Raw genomic sequence first — 19,336 nt, 5'->3', positions numbered from 1 at the left:
CATTATCATCTCTGATATATTTCCACAAAATTTGGTGACAAGATCAGAAATATTGCTAACTCCTACAGTGCATACTACTGAGAACAAATAGTTTAAAAGTCCTTCTATTCCACCTCTTTCATTTAGAAGAGGTCATATTTGTCTATTCATATTTTCCTGCTATGAATGTACTCAAATAATCTTTTATATTCTCTTGAATCTCCACTGCAAATAGTTTTTCCATTTTGCTGTCTTTGGGGGAAGATTTCCTCTATTTACTATGTGTTAGTGATATCTTAAACATAGCAAGAGGATTTCCTCTGGCCACTATGGCCCAGAAATTGGATCACGTGTACCTATTTTACTGGCGTGAAACGAATGCCTAAGTGTCCAATATGGTGAACGGCGTGTGTGCGCTCATTCCTTGCCAGAAGTGCGCCGTCCACCATTTTAGTTATGGCTCCTCTCTAGCTGTCCAAGGCAACTGCCTGAATTTGGCATTAGGCACATTGCATATGCAAAGTGTGTCCAATTCTGGGCACCACACTTTAGAAAGGATGTCAAGGCTTTGGAGAGGCCTCAGAGGGGATTTACTAGACTGATACAAAGGATGAGGGGCAGTTATGTGGAGAGGCTAGAGAAGCTGAGATTGTTCTCCTTATAGCAGAGAAGATTAAGGGAAGATTTAATATAAGTGCTCAAAATTATGAAGGGTTTTGATTGAGGAAATAAGGAGAAATTGTTTCCACTGGCAGGAGGGTTGGTAACAGATTTAAGGTGATTGGCAAATGAACTGAGGGCAGATGAGTAGAATTATTTTTCGCAGTGAGTTGTTATGATCCAGAATGCACTGCCTCAAAGGGTGGTGAAACAGATTCAATTGTAGCTTTCAAAAGGGCATTCGATATATGCTTGAAAAGGAAAAAGTTTGCAGGGCTATGGGGAAAAGCAGGCAAGTGGGACTAATTGGAGAGCTCTTTCAAAGAGCCACCACAGGCACAATGGGCTGAATGGTCTTCTTAAACAAAGCAGGAAGATTAATATCAATGCAAGTTCTTTGTTTCTTTCTTGTACCTCAGTTTAAATTCACCCAGATTAATAGGATGAATGTGTTTTCTGTCTGCAGGTTGTAGGAATCCTACATAAAATCAGTTTGGGCAGCATTAGTCCAGTTCCCAGTCAACACACGTGCACATTACCGGACTGCCCCTCAATTGGTCATTTTCCTCAGACAGTAAGATCATAAGAGAAGCCATGAGACGGGTCAATATGAAAAATGGGAATGTCTCCAGTGGAAGGAAATGACTTGCAGTGATGTAGCACCTTATCGTGTCTCTGAGAAATCTCCCTAACAGCATCACGTATAATTAATTACTTTGAAGTGAAGTGTTATGTAGACAAATCCCACAAACAATAATTGAGATGAATGACCAGTTAATCTTCAATGGAAGGTAAAAATGGGCGCTGTGTAAAATGGATGGCTAATCTGATCGCATCACTTTTCTGCCCAGCTGATTAGGTTAAAAGTCCCCCATTCTCAATTTACCAGAAACACTCCTTGTTGGAAGAAGTCCATATCCATGCATATTTTGGCCCTATATCAGACTATAGCCATTCCCTAATATTCACCTTTTTTTCATTACTGGTCCACATTTCCATTCTGAGAATATCTACTAATAACTGAGTCTCAAATTCTGTCGCGCAATGCTGCTCCTCTTACTAATTATGTGTCCTGTCTCTTCTGAATAATCTAAGCTCTGTTACATGGAACTCAATCAAAGAAATGTCCAAGAGCATTATATAGTTATCAAAAATATGAGGTATCATCCACAGATAACTAAATCCTGGATAAGAAAAGAAGGCTTTTTTCACGAGATGGACACTAAAATATATGAAAGCTCAATATATACTGCATATCAGTATCTGAGTATAGACTGATCCCAAAGCACTGATTGCATTAATCGTTAATCACATAAAGCTATCTAGCTGTTGCTGGAATTGTCTGTTACTTAGCCTTCATGTAACAATTGGATATGTAACATTGATAATTCCAGATCAAGCTATTTAAACCAATGTTTTGTTTAGTCATACTTTACTTTTTATACATTTTAAGATTACATAATTGGAAACGTACTTAAGTGCTTCTTACTATAAGACTTATATTATCTGGTCTTTCACATATACATTAACTTTATGTTTGTCTGTAATCCTATAATAAAGGCATAAGTATATATTAAAAACAGAATACATTTCAAAAGTTTATTTGCTTCTCCGTTGGTTGATCAAATTCTTTTCCCTTCTACGATTCTCACCACCATCTTTTTCAGGAAAGCGACACGGGCGGAGTGCAAAATCCTTTGTGGTTACCTTCACTGCTATGCTATCTGAGGTTGGTAGGAGGTGTAAGAATTTGCAATAATTTACAGTTCTGAAGATTAATTTTTTTGATTAAAGAATCCCTGGGCGTTGTGCTTTTAAATTTCCAGGGATAAAAATGGCTGTCACCACATGGCCGAAGACAAAGGGGCTTGGAAAGCAGCTTTCTGTGTCTGGAAGTAAGGTTCAATGGAGCTGCCAATCAAAGGGGTGTCCCCCACCCCCCCTGCAGCAGGACAATCGATGCCTGTTTACAAAACGTTCTACAATGTTGACTCTAAGATCGAGTGCTTGAAACTGCCAGCATGAACAAAGGAACTTTGTTTGCTAAGCACTCCAGACTGTCAATCAATTGTGGTTCCAGATGACCACAGGACAATGCTTTGTTTACAAAGCAATTGAATGCTATTAGCATTTGTTTGTATATCGAGTGGATACATCTAAACTGCAGAAGAGACTTTTGGATCTTGAATGGGAACCGTTTAAGAACTGAATGGGTTTAAATCACCTAGCATTCTGGACAATAGAGCAGTTGTATTTCCCTTTTGTTTCAGCCCAGGGAGCTCCGGAAGACACATTAACCCAGTCCAACCACGCTGAGTTAGCGAATCACAGCTTTCTCTTGTGTATTGGCCCCTTTGGGTGGGAATTTTGCACACAGCCCTTGCAAGGCAGAACGGCAGGGGGCTCACCAGGTATATAAGATAGCTGCTGAGAAGCTATCTCTCTCTTTGTACTTCGCTGGACCACAGGTGAGCAGGGTGTTCTGACTCCTCAACAAGGCAACCTAGCAGGAGTTTGGGGTGGTGATTTGAGGGAATTGCTAAGATTGTTTAAATAACATTGTAGTCATTTTATCCCTCGTTTTCGCCGTCTGCAACCCCGTTATATAGTTTTATTGTAATTACTGTGTTTGTGTGGTATAGTTTATTCTTTTGATTGTAGTTTATTTAGGTAATCAAACTTGATTATTCTCTCATCCAAATCACTTGTCCGTTTTAATATCATTAATTCTAAGTTCCTCCACTCAGAACTGAAGGAGGGGTAGCGATTCGAAACCGCTGTTTGTAAATTGGTTTAGAGTGCAGCAGCAAAAGGCTGCTGACCAGGTGAATTACCGTAAACCAGGTAAAAGGTTGGAATTGGTCAGAGCTCAGAGGCAAAGGCTGCTGGCCAGGTAAATTACCATAAGCCAGTTAAAAGATGCCCCCCTTACAAATGGCAAGCCAGGTAGGAGTGGAGGCAGTTTTTGATTTAATAAGTGGTCTGGATCTGGAGAAAGCATCAGCTATAGTCTCTCTCATGTTCAGTATGTGGGTAACCCTGCGGATGTTAGCAGCAGCATGTAGGCTGACCTATCATGGTATAGGTGGCTGGGTTAAGAAGGTTGAGAAAAGGGTGCAGGAGGAGGTTGAAGAGGCCAAGAATCGGGAGTCCCAGCTTGAAAAATGCCAGGCGGAGGTAGAACGCCTCAGAGAGGTGTATGAGGCCAGAGCTAGTGGGATGAGGGTGCGGGAAGAAAATGCACGCCTCACACTAGGGGTCACGAAATGCCAGGCATTTATAGAGCGCCTTTTGCAGGAAGTAGCAGAGGCTAGGGACAGAGAGATGAGGCTACAAGAGGAGAATGCACGCCTCACCCAAGAAGCTAGCGAGGGAGAGAGCCATGTGAGAAACAAGACAGAGTTCCTAAGGTATCAAATCATAGAAGCAAAGAGGAGCGAGATGAGACTGTGGGAAGAGAATGCCCGCCTCACCTCAAAAGTAACAGAGCAGGAGGAGAAGTTGAGGGAAGTAAAGGCAGCTTATAAGCTGGCCTGCGCCCTAAGGTTTGAGGAAGCAGATCATGGCCCCTGTAGGGCAGAGATAGAAAGCTTTAAATGCATCAAAGGGGATGATTTGTCTGATCAGCCCGAAGGCAGGTCAGCTGGACTTTACTGGCAGCCCAAGTAGAACCATCCCACAGGCAGCACCCAGAACGGTGCTGGATTGGGAATTAGAGACCCCAAGACCGCAGCCCACAGCTCCAAGTCTTGAGGAACTCTGGCAGCGAGGAGGGGTGGACAATGGGGTGGTAGGAGAACACCAGCAGGTCCCGCTAGGCAGGCGGGAACCAGGTCCAGTGTACCCCCTCCAACAACGGAGGTACGGTCCGCCCATGAGGAGTGAGCCTGAGATTAGGAATCCTCAGCCCACAGCAAGTTCGAGTTCACAGGCAAGCACTGTGGCTTGTGTGGGGGGAGGAGCCATTCATGTTCAGAGTAAGCTGTTTAAGCCAGGGAACAGAGAAGGAGAGTTCTGGGACCCCTGTAGAGCAGGTCCAGTAGCAGAAATCCGGGACAAGGGAGGCACACAGGGGATAGTTTTGGCCCCAGATGAAAGGCAGGTCCAAAATTCCCCATTTAAAGCCACCTGGGTGAGGGAACATGAGTTTGCTGTCCATGCAAGTTCAAGTTCACAGCCTACAAAGACAGGCAATGTGGCTTGCTTCCAGGGACAGGTTGTCCTGCCCACAAATTGGGACACTTCCCCACCCCAGTGGGACCTAAATTTTGGCAAAAGCTTAAATTCGAACCAAAGTTTAAATTTGAGCAAGTTAGGTGGCTCAGAAACAAAGAAACAGCAGCCTAGCATCAGAAATCAGCAGGCTGCTGCCCATTCATTCACTGAAGCTGCCCGCGCATGCACAGGCGCTGGTCTGGAGAAAGGAATCCCCCAGTCTTCCGAACAGCAGATTCACGCAGGTGCAGTGGCCTGTTTAAAGGGACCAGCTTCTCAGCCAGCTTCTAGAGTGGTCCCACCCATGATGTGGGACCCTGGGGGGGGCAGGGATAGCAATCCCTCTTGCAGGAGACATAGGGAGGGAGCTGACACCAGGTTTTAAACATGGGGAGGAAAATTTCCAGCCACCAGCAGCGGGTGGTGAGGGTATACCTGCCCCTAGCACAGGAGTGGGCAGGGAAGAGCAGACAAACCCAGAGAGAGATTTGCACTGGCAGGCTGCCAGGTACATTATACAGTGCAGGCTATTTGGACATGGGGGAGAAGGTTCCCAGCCAGCTGGGGCTGTGACCCAAGCTCAGGGTCCGCCAGCCAAAGTTTCCCCCATAGAGACACCCCTCAGAAGGTCTCAGCGGGTGCCCCAGCCTAAGAAAGCATGGTCACCCACTTTACAGTGGAGTAGGGTGGTCTCCCGAGCCAGAGATTAGTCTGGCTGTCCGGACACGGGCGGCATTTGTATCATAGCTTTGGTGTGAATATAGCGTGCTTTTAAGGTGTATTTTAAGTTTTGTTGATATAACTAGTTTTAAGTTTAAGTGTAAAAAGTTTAAGTTTACATGTGTACCAAATGTTTGTATTTTGGTCCGAGGTCAAGGGACCCGACCATGTCTCCACCTAAGGCAGCAGGTCAGTGAGACCTGGCTGCATGTCCTTTTAAGTTTTGCAGGAGATTGGACCAAGAAGCGGCCCGTTCGCCCAGCCCGAGCTGGGCACTGAATGAAGATATGGAGACAGAATGTTGGGGATCACCTCGCCACTGGACGAATGCAGGAGACCCCACAGTGACCTTCGGGAAAAACCGGACAGGGTCCGGAGGAACTTGCCTACTCCTCCTACTGGGAGGAGATGGCCCCAGCTGGGTGGGGCACGGCCCCCAACCCAGCACCATCCTGACTGAAGTTCACTTGCGGGAGACCTCGCTGTTGAGGAGTCATGATGGGGAAGCGCGGGCGCCTTGTCATAGGGACGCGTTCCCCGGGAGTGGGTGGTGATGGCCCGGGAAAGATTGTATAGGGAGGGGGAGACCCAAGAGTCGCCTGGGCGCATTCGGGGAAGGGAGGAACTCACCCAGGGGCCCACGGGCAAAGAGGGTAAGTGTGGCTGGGAAGGATGAGTGGGTGGCCGGATCTGGGTGGGGCCAGGGAGAGCCGCCACACAGGCACCCATCATTTTCTGCAGCCAGTCGAGGGAAGACGGGAGGGGGAGGGACTGGGAGTCACGGTCCCATACTCCCCGGTCTCGGTCTGTGCCAAGGTAATTTTACACATGAGGGGTACCCCGCCTCCAACACAGGGACAGGGAACGGCTCGGGGCTGGCGGAGCAGGCTGGTCTGTAAATCCATTCTGCCTGTTTTTAAAGTTTAAGATGATCAAAGGGGGGTGGAAGGAACTTTTACTGCCCGGGTGGGAGAAGCAATACCCACTCGAATTTCGTGACCCATCACCAGCACGTGATGATCGGGGTTTATTTAAGCATGTTGTTTCAAATGTTTAATGATTTTTTGTATTTTGTTTCATAGTTCCAAGTCGAGCAGAGACGTTGGACCCTCTCCGTGCTTGGGATCATTTTGATTACATTGTGTAACTAAGATTGCAACATTTTGTAATAAGTTATGATGTAAAAGGTGTTGGTAAATTTGGATTTACATTGCATAATTTTACAAGCGTGTAAACTGAAGTATCTGTAAGATGCCTACCGTACCATGGTTTTTTTCTTGAATTTAAGGGGAATAGACGGGACGGGGATCAGTGGCAGATAGCTATTAGTTAAATACAGGGGATGGTTGTTTGTGAGGGGTCAGAAATTATTGCTCATTTCTTCAAGAGGATACTACAAGCAAGCTGGAAGTATCCAAGGGCGGACTGTAAGAATTCGCAATAATTTACAGTTCTGAAGATTAATTTTTTTGATTAAAGAATTCCTGGGCGTTGTGCTTTTAAATTTCCAGGGATAAAAATGGCTGTCATACCACATGGCCGAATACAAAGGACTTGGAAAGCAGCTTTCTGTGTCTGGAAGTAAGGTTCAATGGAGCTGCCAATCAAAGGGGTGTCCCCCACCCGCCCCCCCCCCCCACCAGCAGGACAATCAATGCCTGTTTACAAAATGCTCTACAATGTTGACTCTAAGATCGAGTGCTTGAAACTGCCAGCATGAACAAAGGAACCTTGTTTGCTAAGCACTCCAGACTGTCAATCAATTGTGGTTCCAGATGACCACAGGACAATGCTTTGTTTACAAAGCATTTGAATGCTATTAGCATTTGTTTGTATATTGAGTGGATACATCTAAACTGCAGAAGAGACTTTTGGATCTTGAATGGGAACCGTTTAAGAACTGAATGGGTTTAAATCACCTAGCATTCTGGACAATAGAGCAGTTGTATTTCCCTTTTGTTTCAGCCCAGGGAGCTCCAGAAGACACATTAACCCAGTCCAACCACTCTGAGTTAGCCAATCACAGCTTTCTCTTGTGTATTGGCCCCTTTGGGTGGGAATTTTGCACACAGCCCTTGCAAGGCAGAACGGCAGGGGGCTCACCGGGTATATAAGATATCTGCTGAGCAGCTATCTCTCTCTTTGTACTTCGCTGGACCACAGGTGAGCAGGGTGTTCTGACTCCTTAACAAGGCAACCTAGCAGGAGTTTGGGGTGGTGATTTGAGGGAATTGCTAAGATTGTTTAAATAACATTGTAGTCATTTTATCCCTCGTTTTCGCCGTCTGCAACCCCGTTATATAGTTTTACTGTAATTACTGTGCTCGTGTGGTATAGTTTATTCTTTTGATTGTAGTTTATTTAGGTAATAAAACTTGATTTTTCTCTCATCCAAATCACTTGTCTGTTTTAATATCCTTAATTCTAAGTTCCTCCACTCAGAACTGAAGGAGGGGTAGCAATTCGAAACCGCTGTTTGTAAATTGGTTTAGAATGCAGCAGCAAAAGGCTGCTGACCAGGTGAATTACCGTAAACCAGGTAAAAGGTTGGAATTGGTCAGAGCTCAGAGACAAAGGCTGCTGGCCAGATAAATTACCATAAACCAGTTAAAAGATGCCCCCCTTACAGGAGGCATGACTGAATTGGCGAAAACTGGGCAGGTCAGGAATACATCACTCCCTCACAATGCTCCATCTAAATACTCATGAAACTCATGAGTATCGTTGAGACTTGAATCTACAGTCTTTAAAATAGTCCCTTTGTTAATTGTGCTATTTGGCTGAAATGAATAATGAATACAAAATATCCAACTATATATGAGCAAAACAAGCCTGTTCAAAGGAATCTCAAGCTGTAAGATGAACAAATTTGTCTTAATATATGTTCATATTTACTTTTTATTTTAACTCATGCAGTATGAGCTTTCTATCACCAGAAAGACTTAATGACTTTACAAATGAATATCAGATAGGGCACATACTGGATACATTCAACTACAATAAAAGCACACACATCTTTCAATAAGGCTTTTAATATGTAGTCAGAACAAAACTATCATTAAATGGGAAGGGGGGCGAATCACTGATCTTAAATGACCCTAGGCTAAAGTTATGGCTGGAAAAGTTAATCTACAGCCAGATTTCTTCTAATTCAGGTAGTTGTATCCACAATAATTTACAGTTTACTGTATGTCCTATTTCCCATCTACATGCTGCCCATCCGCAACATCATCTGAAAACACAGTGTCAGTTTCCACATGTACGGTGGTGACACCCAGCTCTACCTCATCACTATTTCATCCGACCTCTCCACTTTCTCTAAATTGTCAGATTGCTTGTCCAACATACAGTTCTGGATGAGCAGAAAATTCCTCCAACTAAATATTGGGAAGACCGAAGCCACAAACTCCATTCCCTGCCACCGACTCCATCCCTCTCCCTAGCATCTGTCTGAGGCTGAACCAGACTGTTTGCAACCTTGGTGTCATATTTAACCCTGAAATGAGCTTCCAACCACATATCCACACCATAATTAAGACCGTCTATTTCCAGCTCCGTTACATCACCCGACTCCACCCCTGCCTCAGCTCATCTGCTGCTGAAACCCTCATCCATGCCTTTGTTACCTCTAGACTTGACTATTCCAATGGACTCCTGGCTGGCTTTCCATGTTCTATGCTGCGTAAACTTGAGGTCATCCAAAACTCGGCTGCCCGTGTCCTAACTTGCACCAAGTCCTGTTCACCCATCACCCCTGTGCTCGCTGACCTACATTGGCTCCCGGTTAAGCAACACCTTGATTTTAAAATTCTCATCCTTGTTATCAAATCCCTCCATGACCTCGCCCCTCCCTTTCTCTGTAATCTCCTCCAGCCCCACAACCCCCCCCCCCCCGAGATATCTGCACTCCTCTAATGCTAGCCTCTTGAGCATCCCTGATTTTAAACGCTCCACCATAGGTGGCCGTGCCTTCAGCTGCCTAGGCCCTAAGCTCTGCCATTCCCCTCTCCACCTCTCTATCTCTCTTTCCTCCTTTAAGACGCTCCTTAAAACCTACCTCTTTGACAAAGCTTTTAATCATCTGCCCTAATTTCTCCTTATGTAGCTCGGTATCAAATCTTGTTTTATAACACTCCTGTGAAGCGCCTTGGGATGTTTTACTACGTTTAAAGGCGCTATATAAATACAAATTGTTGTTGTTGTTTTTCTATGAAATCAAATTAACAACCTTACCAAATTTGAACTTTAGTGAGCTATACTGCAATGTTTACAATAACAAGATAACATTGGGAGAGTCATTTTGCTTGAAAGCTATTGACATTGCTTTAATCAATTTGTGACTTTGCCCTCAGAAAATATGATCCAGGCAACAGTGGTTTGTTGTTTTCAGGAACAACCAGGTGCAGTTGGAATGCGGGACACACTGTGAGAACTCTAGACAAAAAAGCAAGAGAATTCCAGCTGTTAATTCTGTACGAATAGTATTGAAACACTCCAGCTGTTAATGCAATGGTAAAAGTATTGGCACCATTTCTATTCTAGGATGGGGATAGGAAACTTTTATTAAGCTTGAGTTTCTCTTTTCCAGAATAAAGCCTGTATGTTTTTACACTCTGGGCATTAGTAACTAGTCTGGACTCTTGTGCAAGCACAGAGATGCCTTTGAAATTTGTACAAATTTCTTACAACTTGGAACTCAGTCACAGTGCCTGAAAATCCCATGTTCCAATTAGCGGCTGTGATATATTTAGACAAATCAAATTGAGGCTTGTTGCTCCTGTAGTTCTGTTGTGCTGGGATTCTTTGGGCTAAATTTACACCTGCCGTTGCATAAATTCAATTTTAAAATGGAGCAGCTAAATGATTTCCTGATTTTGCTGCCCCACCTCTCAGTAGGTGACTCAGTGTTGTGGTTTAGGCTGTGGCAGCTGTAATCCATAGTATCAAAACATATAGGGCCTGATTTTCTGATCGGAGGCTTCCTGCGGGCGGATGCCGCCGATCTGAAAAATCTACGAACTTACCTGCTGGCTCTGTAGGTCCCGACACTTCCGCTCCTGGGCCTCTCCTGGTGCACGCGCGCAGAGACCCAGCTATCCCAGGGGCACAGGCGGTTCGCAAGCGTCCCTGGGGTCATGTGGGCCATAGGGAACCAATCAAAGAAGGGAATCCCCCTTCACACTTTTGACAGGTCTCTCCGCATAGGCATGTTAAAAGTATGAATGGGGATCACTTAAAAAACACACTAAAACATTAAATAATCATTAAGTAATCCAATGTAAAGATGCTCTCACCAATAAGGAGATTGAATGTGTGTGCAGCTGGGTGAGATTAAGAATGCTTCAAAACCAGGGTGCCACTTGTCTTATGAAGACACACATGTGCTGCACACGATGCGGTGCATATCTCTTTGTACATGTGGAGCAGCATTCTGAGATTTAGAGGAAAGCAGAACGCCATTGACTGGCGAGACTATGACTTAAAAATGATCTGCATTGTTTTGTTTGCCTCACTTCTACCTGTTCTATAACTATAACAAAGGCAATGACAGCAAGAAAGAGCTTCTACCATTGGAGTCTAGTCAGTGACTTCTAATAGCGGTTAAAAAAAATTTAGAAGACAAAGTGGTGGCTGAAGAATAGCAGAAACACTAATCAAATAACAGTGATGATCGTGATAATAATAAATCCTACATGGCCAATTTCTTGATACTGGGGCTCAAGGGTTAAATGATGAGGACAGGTTGCATAGACTAAGCTTGTTTTCCGTTGAGTATAGAAGATTAAGGAGTGATCCAGAAATGCAAGGGTATACATATTGTGAGGGAATATGCCATATTTCAAAAAGATACACCATAATATGAACAGATTTCTGATATTATTAATACATGATATACTGGGTTTAAAAATCTAAAGCCTTGGAGACACAGGCTGCAAACAGAAATACAGGCGTCTGAGATAAAGATCAGTTGTTTAACAAAGTTGTAAAAATCAAACAAGCTTTGAAATGGGAATTAGTTAAATATACTAAAGCAATTACGCTATTGAAATGGCAGTTTGGCGCTTCCAAAAGGTCTAGAGTTTGGAGGGAACACAATGAAAATGCCCAGTTTAAGGTGTTACTAGCTAACACATTGAACAGAAACACAAACATTAAAAGAGGCATGTGCCTTTGAAAATATGACATCAAGTAAAAGAAACACCTGCTGGTCAAATAGTTTTTATGTTAAACTTGGAAGACAGGAAACACGATTAAATATGCAACCAATTGAGATAGCTAGAAATGCATGAGCCACCCTAGTTGAAGTTTCTTTAATATATACATAGTAAATATGATACCAACAAGAACACTTTGAAGATATGACTTCAATAGATACACCAAGCAATTACATTATGTTTGTATTGAACTTGGAACACCACAGAGTCACAATGGCTGCTAAAAACCAGTAATGCCAATATTAAGAATTGAATGAAAGCATTTTGTAAGAATGGCATCAAACAGAAACCATAGATGTCATATTGTTTTTATGATGGTTTATGAAACACCTAAAGGTAGAGACATAATTATGCATGCAATAGTTGAATTGACAGTAAGATAGAAAGCATTCAACAGAGGTCTCACTAAAGACAATTAGCTGACATCAGCAGAGAACTTCAAAGAATAAACCACTGCAAAAAGGGTATAAAAATAAGAGCTTTTCAAACAGAAAGTCAGAACTCGCTGAACGGGACAAACATTTCTCAACTTCACAGGCACGCTCTGTAAGTTTTTAACTATGAGTCTCGGGTAATCAAAGTAATTGATTTTGGTGGATAATCTGGATTTAGAAATAAGTAAGAAATGTAGAAATGTAACGAAGTAAAGATTTAAAAATAAGGATCTCTGAGAAATAAGAAATGTAAGCTATCTGTATTGTGAATTGTTAATGTTGCGACTGATTCAACAGTGGTTAAATGAATGTCAGCTCTTAAATAAAACTATATATTTTTAGAATTATCTCAAAGAGTAATTCTGTATAAACTCGCAAATCCAATTTCTGTACACTCTTTTGTAAGGAGTTGCAGAATTCTGGGGGGTATTCTGGACCTTCATAATATCCGGAAGGTTACAGTCTAACTAAACATATTAAAAGTGCTATCTGGAGGATGGTAACATCTTTAGTCATTCCTTTCCTTTAGGGAGAGACAGCCTGAATCTTTAGACTCATTTAAGCATCTTATGGAATTTGGCTATCTCTAACTTAAGTTGAAGGTGAATGTCTGGGGAATACGCCTGATCTGGGGTAGCCCGAAAGGGCTAGGACTTGTAATTATCCCTTCATACATATTAGGAAAGGATGAACAGGCTGGGTCTTTTTCTCTTGAAAAAAGAAGGCTGAGGGGTGACCTAATAGAGGTCTTTAAATTATGAAAAATGTTGACAGAGTGGATACAGAGAGAATGTTTCCACTTGTGGGGAAGAGCATAACTAAAGGCCATCATTATAAGATAATCACCAAGAAATAGAGAATTCAGAAGAAACTTCTTTACCCAAAGAGTGGTGAGAATGTGGAACTCGCTGCCACAGGGAGTGGTTGAAGCGAATAGTATAGATGTATCTAAGGGGGGGCTAGACAAGCATATGAGGGAGAAGGGAATAGAGGGCTATGCTGATAGATTTAGATGAGGAAAGATGGGAGGAGGCTCATGTGGAGCATAAACGCCGGCATGGACTGGTTGGGCTGAATGGCCTGTTTCTGTGCCGTATATCCTATGTAATCCTATGATCTAATTGAGGTGTTTAAGATGATTAAAGAATTTGATAGGATAGATAGAGAGAAACTATTTCCTCTGGTGGGAGATTCCAGAACAAGGGGGCATAACCTTAAAATTAGAGCCAGGCCATTAAGGAGTGATGTCAGGAGGCACTTCTTCATGCAAAGGCTAGTGGAACTCTGGAAGTCTCTCCCCTAAAAAGCTGTTGAGGCTGGGGGTCAATTGAAAATTTCAAAACTGAGATTGGTAGATTTTTGTTACGCAAGGGTATTCAGGGTTACGGAACCAAGGCGGGTAGATGGAGTTAAGATACAGGTCAGCCATGATCTAATTGAATGGCGGAACAGGTTCGAGGGGATGAATGGCCTACTCCTGTTCCGATGATCTTAATATGCATGTCCAGTGGGAAAGGCTCACCACCTCGCAAATGCATTCAGAAAATTGTGGCAAACCAGAAAAGGCTGACTGAGAAACTTTTTTGCAATGCGACCTGCCTATTGCCTGAATTTCTGGCACAGTACAAGAGATCAGGCATTATGACTTAATTAGTGCTCAGTGGCTAGTCAGTTACATTGCATGAAATAACAGTAGATAGTGGAAAAACACAGCAGGTCAGTCCACATCTGAATAGACCTGCACAGGTTGAGACCTGAAAATTAAACCTCTTTTCTTTTTCTTCCAACATTGATTGACCTGCTGTGTATTTCCAGCAATTTCTGGGGGGGGGGGGCGGTTCAGAATTTCTACAGACAAATTGCTTTCTTCTTATTTCAATTACTGTAATAAATGATCGACTATTATGTCTGAACATTGCAGTCATATTTTAGGATACTTCTTGTGACCAGGTTTAATGAGTTGGAGTCTGCCTGTTCCAGCATAAAGCCTGCTGGAATATTCATTCTAACCATTAGTGGACAGGACAAAGCAGAGATAAGCCAGTGGTGGCAGTTTAAGCACTCACACGGTGCTGATTTTGATCAGCTATGGTAGTTCTGGGAATGCAGGCTATTACAGCTCACTAATGCTCGCTTTCTTTCTCCTGGCCATCAAATCATTTATTTACAATGCACTAATTTATCTTAATGTAACATGCTCTTCTCCCAACAGACGCTTAAGTGTTTTGCAACTTTTTATTTTAACTTGTTCTTGAATTTTAGTCTCGCAAATAAACGGAGAGGGGGAGAGGGTTCTTTGCATGATTTCTTTTATGTTGTCGAGAAGTTTTGAATCGTGTGCCTGAAGATAGGCCTTTTATGCCCACTTGCGACTATAGAAGATGACTGAAGTGTACGGGACCTTACCTTAACCGTGAAGGAACCGTACATCCAAACACCCCCCACCTTACATCGGCTGTTTATAAACTGGTGCCCCTGACATCAACCATTGTGTTAAAATCACTCTGCGTGGCATTAGTAACAGATGTGTCACTGCGTCCATATCAAATTCCTTTGTCTGCTTTCATTGAAGATACAAACTCATTTAAAACGACCAAATTAGACCGTCATTAAAATAGTGGGCAAAGTGTTAACATAATTGTCGCTAATATTGCATAGCCCAATTTAACTCATGTAATTATACAGTCAAAACGAATTCCACCTCAAGAATTCCCTCAGTTCCAGACACATTTGATTTTGAGAGGAGTCACGTGCATGTCTCCATACAGTTGTTGCCTGATTAAACCTTCAGGGTATTTTCTTGGCTGGGTTGTGATTGGGGGAAAGTGGTAATTTTTTTAAATGGCTGTTCTCCCTGTAATAGTCGTTCCAGCAGCTAATGCGATCTGCCCTTTACTAAGTGAGGATGACTAATGGGAGCTGCCCATTGCAGAAAGTTACCTCTGGTTGTCTCTTGCGCGATCCTGTTGCACTGAATGCTTGTTTTATTCTTGGCTTGAGTAAACATGGCGATATTTATTTAGACACAGACATCCCACTTTAATTTCATCCCGGCAGAGTGACTCCGTTATCAGACAGAATGTTTAATTTACTAAAAGGGATGTTCTATTTTGTCACAACATCACTGCCAGCACTCCACACCAGCAGCTTCCTCAGCTCTTGCGTTCCTTTAAAATGTTCCCTAAATTGGATTTGTCCGCGAGAAATGGCATATTTAGAAATATATTCCTTCATCTTAATCGCGCACTGCATGTATTTTAGTATAAATATAACCAACATCACTAAAACAGATGATCTGGACATGATCACGTTGCTGTTTGTGGGATCTTGCTGTGCGTAATTTGGCTGCCGCGTTTCCTACATTATAACAGTGACTACACTTCAAAAGTACTTCATTGGTTGTAAAGAGCTTTGGGACGTCCTGAGATCGTGGCAAGCGCTATATAAATGCAAGCCCTTTATTTTTTTAATGTACTTATAGGGACTGTTCTCCATTCATCAAATACGAGAAGCGCCAATGGTTTTCCTATTAAAAGCTGATCAATTTCGACGGAAAGGTCGAGGAAGTTGTATTGTTTCAATAAAGACTCCCTTCAATCCCTTAGAAACATGGTTTAAGGAACCTATAATAATCTAATATACAAGATAGCAAGAATAGCGGTCTTAATCGGAGTTAAACGCTGAAATCGCAGTTAAAAGACGGCTATTAAAACTTAGAGTCGCTGAAGTATTAAACGCAATATCTTTCAATAGGGAAATGGATATTGCAGTGCTCTACACTTAACATGCTTTGTCATATCCGAAACCCAGGCATTAAATAACTATTACATAAACTTTTAACTAGTACACTTCTGGAGATGTGACTGGTAAACGCTCCCCTGCCTCGGTCCATGCTCCGGTAACTGACAGTAAGAGTGACATTATAAACTTGTCCTCACTCACCGAACAAGAATGTGCATCTCATGGCTGTGCTACACGGAGATGTGATCGTTGCTGAAAAGAAGTCTTTGTGCGAAGGTGTTGATGGTCCTGTCAGATTGCAGAGTGGAGACGGCTGATTTGTGATTTCAGTACTCCCAGGGTGGACAGCTCTGATCCAGCAAGAGCAAAGGCAATTTCCAATGACGTCAGTTTCACTGCACTCCACACACATCCCAGCCGGACATCACCCGCTTGTAGTCAGGCTATAGAGAAGGGCCAGAACTAATACTGGCAACTCCAAGGCATTAGGACTGCACCCACATACACAAAGATCAGCTCTTCATACCTTACTGGCAGGGACTGAAATGAACATTGATAATCCCAAGGTGTCAGAACCAAGATCCATACAATTCACCTGGTCATCACCTAAAGACAAGACCAGTGGGCAGGGGAATTGACAGTCCAGGGCATTGGGATAGTACCCTCCTTCCACAGATACATATGGATATCATTTACAGGTAGGTTAATAGGGAGGTCCACTACTCATGACAAATGTTACTGAAGTGCTGAGAAATTCAGGGGGCTCCACTAATTGTATTAATGACTTAAAATGTGCGTCCAATTTAAAGTAGCACAGAACAAGATGCATTTATATAGTGCCTTTAACATAGAGAAACATCACAAGGCGCTTCACAGAATCAAAAACTGGATACCGAGCCAAAGGAGATGTTAGGAGCAGTGAGAAAAAGGTGGGTTTTAAGGAAGTTCTCAAATGAGGAGGGGGAAGTGGAGAGATGAAGAAGCTTAGGGAGGGTATTCCAGAACATGGTGCCTAGGTGGCTGAAGGCACGACCACCAATGGTGGGATGAAGGGAAAAGTGATGCATAAGAGGCCACAGTCAATGGAATGGGGGCTTGAGGAGGTTATAGAGATAGGGAGGGGCAAGACCATGAAAGGATTTAAACACAAGGATGAGAATTTTAAATTTGAGGTGCTACAGGACTGGTGCCAAAGCAGGTCAGTGGGGACAGGGGTGATGGGTGAGCAAAACTTGGTGTGGGGCAGGATACAAGCAGCAGAGTTTTGGAAGAGTGATACTACAAAGGTGAAAGAAACTGGTCTTTATCATGGAGAGGATTATAGGGCCAGAAGCTCAGCTCAGGGTTGAATAGGACACTAAGGTTGCAAACAGTCTGGTTCAGCCAGAGAATGGACGTGGGGGGGGGGGGAATGGAATTGGAGGCAAGGATATGGAATTTGTCGCTTGGGCCAAAGGCAATGACTTTGATCTTTCCAATATTTAGCTGGACGAACACTGGATGTTAGACAAGCAATCTGACAATGCAGTTGGTGGAAAGGTGGAGCTTGGTGTCTTCAGCGTACATGTGGAAACTGATCCCATGCTTATGTTTGTGATTGTAGCCAAGGGACAGCATGTAGAGGAGGGAGCATGTGTTCAGCTGCCTCTTATGCTTCCCCTTCTCCTCCAAGCCAAACCACCCTGAGCTGCCCTGTTCCCCAAGCTCTGAACCTGCATCTCTTCTAGTTTCTCTACCAGCTCCACTCACACTCTCTCATCACATTCATAAGGTCACCTCCTGCCCTCTTAACCCCCAACTAAACTGCTGTCTACTCAAGTTCCCTTCCTGGCCCCCATGCTAGCTGATATTGTAACTGGGCTCCTCTCATCAGGTACTGTGCCCCTTCATTTTAAAACCTCCATCATTATTCCCCCCTCAAAAAACCCACCTTTACCCCTCGATCCATGCAAACTACTGTTCCATCTCAATTCTCCCCTTTCTCTCCAAAGTCCATGAAAACATTGCGACCTCCCAAATCCATGCCCATCTCTCCCACAATTCCATGTTTGAATATCTCCAATCATATTTCCACCCTGCCCCAGCACTGAAATGGCCCTAATCATATACATCTTCTATGATCGTGGTGCATTATCTCTCAGGTTGTAGCTAGGGTGTAGCTAGATTGTAGCCAGAGCATCTCCAGAAATGGCTTCTTTTCCCATCCTGGGCTTCCTCCTCTTCCTCAACTACATGGTACCCCTTGGTGACATCATCCACAGATATGGGGTCAGCTTCCACCCTCTACACTGAGAACATCCCGCTCTAGCTTTCCACCATCTCTCTTAATGCCTCCACTGACTCTGTGCTGTTAGAATGTTTGTCTGACATCCAGTCTTGCAGGAACTGCAAGTTCCTCCAACTAAACAATGGGAATAGCAAAACCATCATCTCCAGCCCCTGCCACAAGTTCCATACCCTTTCCACTGATTCTATCACTGCCTAAGGTTGAACCAGATTGTTTGCAACCTCGATGTTCTGTTCGACCCTGAACTGAGCTTCCGACACCATATCACCCTTGACCCCACTGACCTTGCAAACTATCGCCCCATCGCCAACCTCCCTTTCCTCTCCAAAGTCTTTGAACGTGTTGTCACCTCCCAAATCTGTGCCCATCTTTCCTGCAACTCCATATTTGAACACCTCCAATCAGATTTCTGCCCATGCCACAGCACTGAAATGGCCCTTATCAAAGTCACAAATGACATTCTATGTGACTGTGACCATGGTAACCTATCCCTCCTCATCCTTCTTGACCCGTCTGCAGCCTTTGTCACGGGTAACCACACCATCCTCCTTCAACATCTCTCCTCCATTGTCCAGCTGGGTGCGACTGCGCTCGCCTGGTTCCATTCCTATCTATCCAGTTGTAGACAGAGAATCACCTGCAATGCTTCTCTTCCTGCTCCAACACAGTTCCCCTTCTCCTCCAAGCCAAACCACCCTGAACTCCCCTGTTCCCCAAGGCTCTATACTTGGCCCCCTCCTATTTCTCATCTACATGCTGCCCCTCGGTGATATCATTCAAAAACACAACATTAAGTTCCACATGTATGCTAATGACACCAAGCTCTACCTTACCACCGCCCGACCCCTTTGATTTATCACACTGTTAGTCCGAAATCCAGTATTGGATGAACAGAAATTTCCTCCAATTAAATATTGGGAAGATCAAAGCCAATGTCTTTGGTCCCCACCACAAACTCTGTTCCCCAGCCAATGACTTCATCCTGCTCCCTGGCCATTGCCTGAGGCTGAACCAGACTGTGCGCAACCCTGGCGTCCTATTTGACCCTGAGCTGAGCTTCTGATCCCATATCATCTCCATCACCA

General features: G+C 43.6%; 1 protein-coding gene across 1 annotated transcript in view; it reads right to left on the bottom strand.

The window, feature by feature from the left end:
• The window catches only part of gfral (GDNF family receptor alpha like), a 156,800-nt gene extending 146,084 nt beyond the window's left edge, over nucleotides 1–10,716 (bottom strand). Inside the window, exon 1 of the mRNA XM_085998264.1 lies at nucleotides 10,599–10,716. The gene's annotated coding sequence lies outside the window, so the exon portion shown is untranslated. The remainder of the gene's footprint in view (nucleotides 1–10,598) is intronic.
• Nucleotides 10,717–19,336: the final 8,620 nt, after the last annotated feature.

This window comes from Somniosus microcephalus, chromosome 9, assembly GCF_052327205.1.
Source record: "Somniosus microcephalus isolate GS21.2 chromosome 9, FLI_Smic_1.0, whole genome shotgun sequence".
Classification (NCBI taxonomy): Eukaryota; Metazoa; Chordata; class Chondrichthyes; order Squaliformes; family Somniosidae; genus Somniosus; species Somniosus microcephalus.
This window is presented reverse-complemented; position numbering and strand designations above follow the sequence as displayed.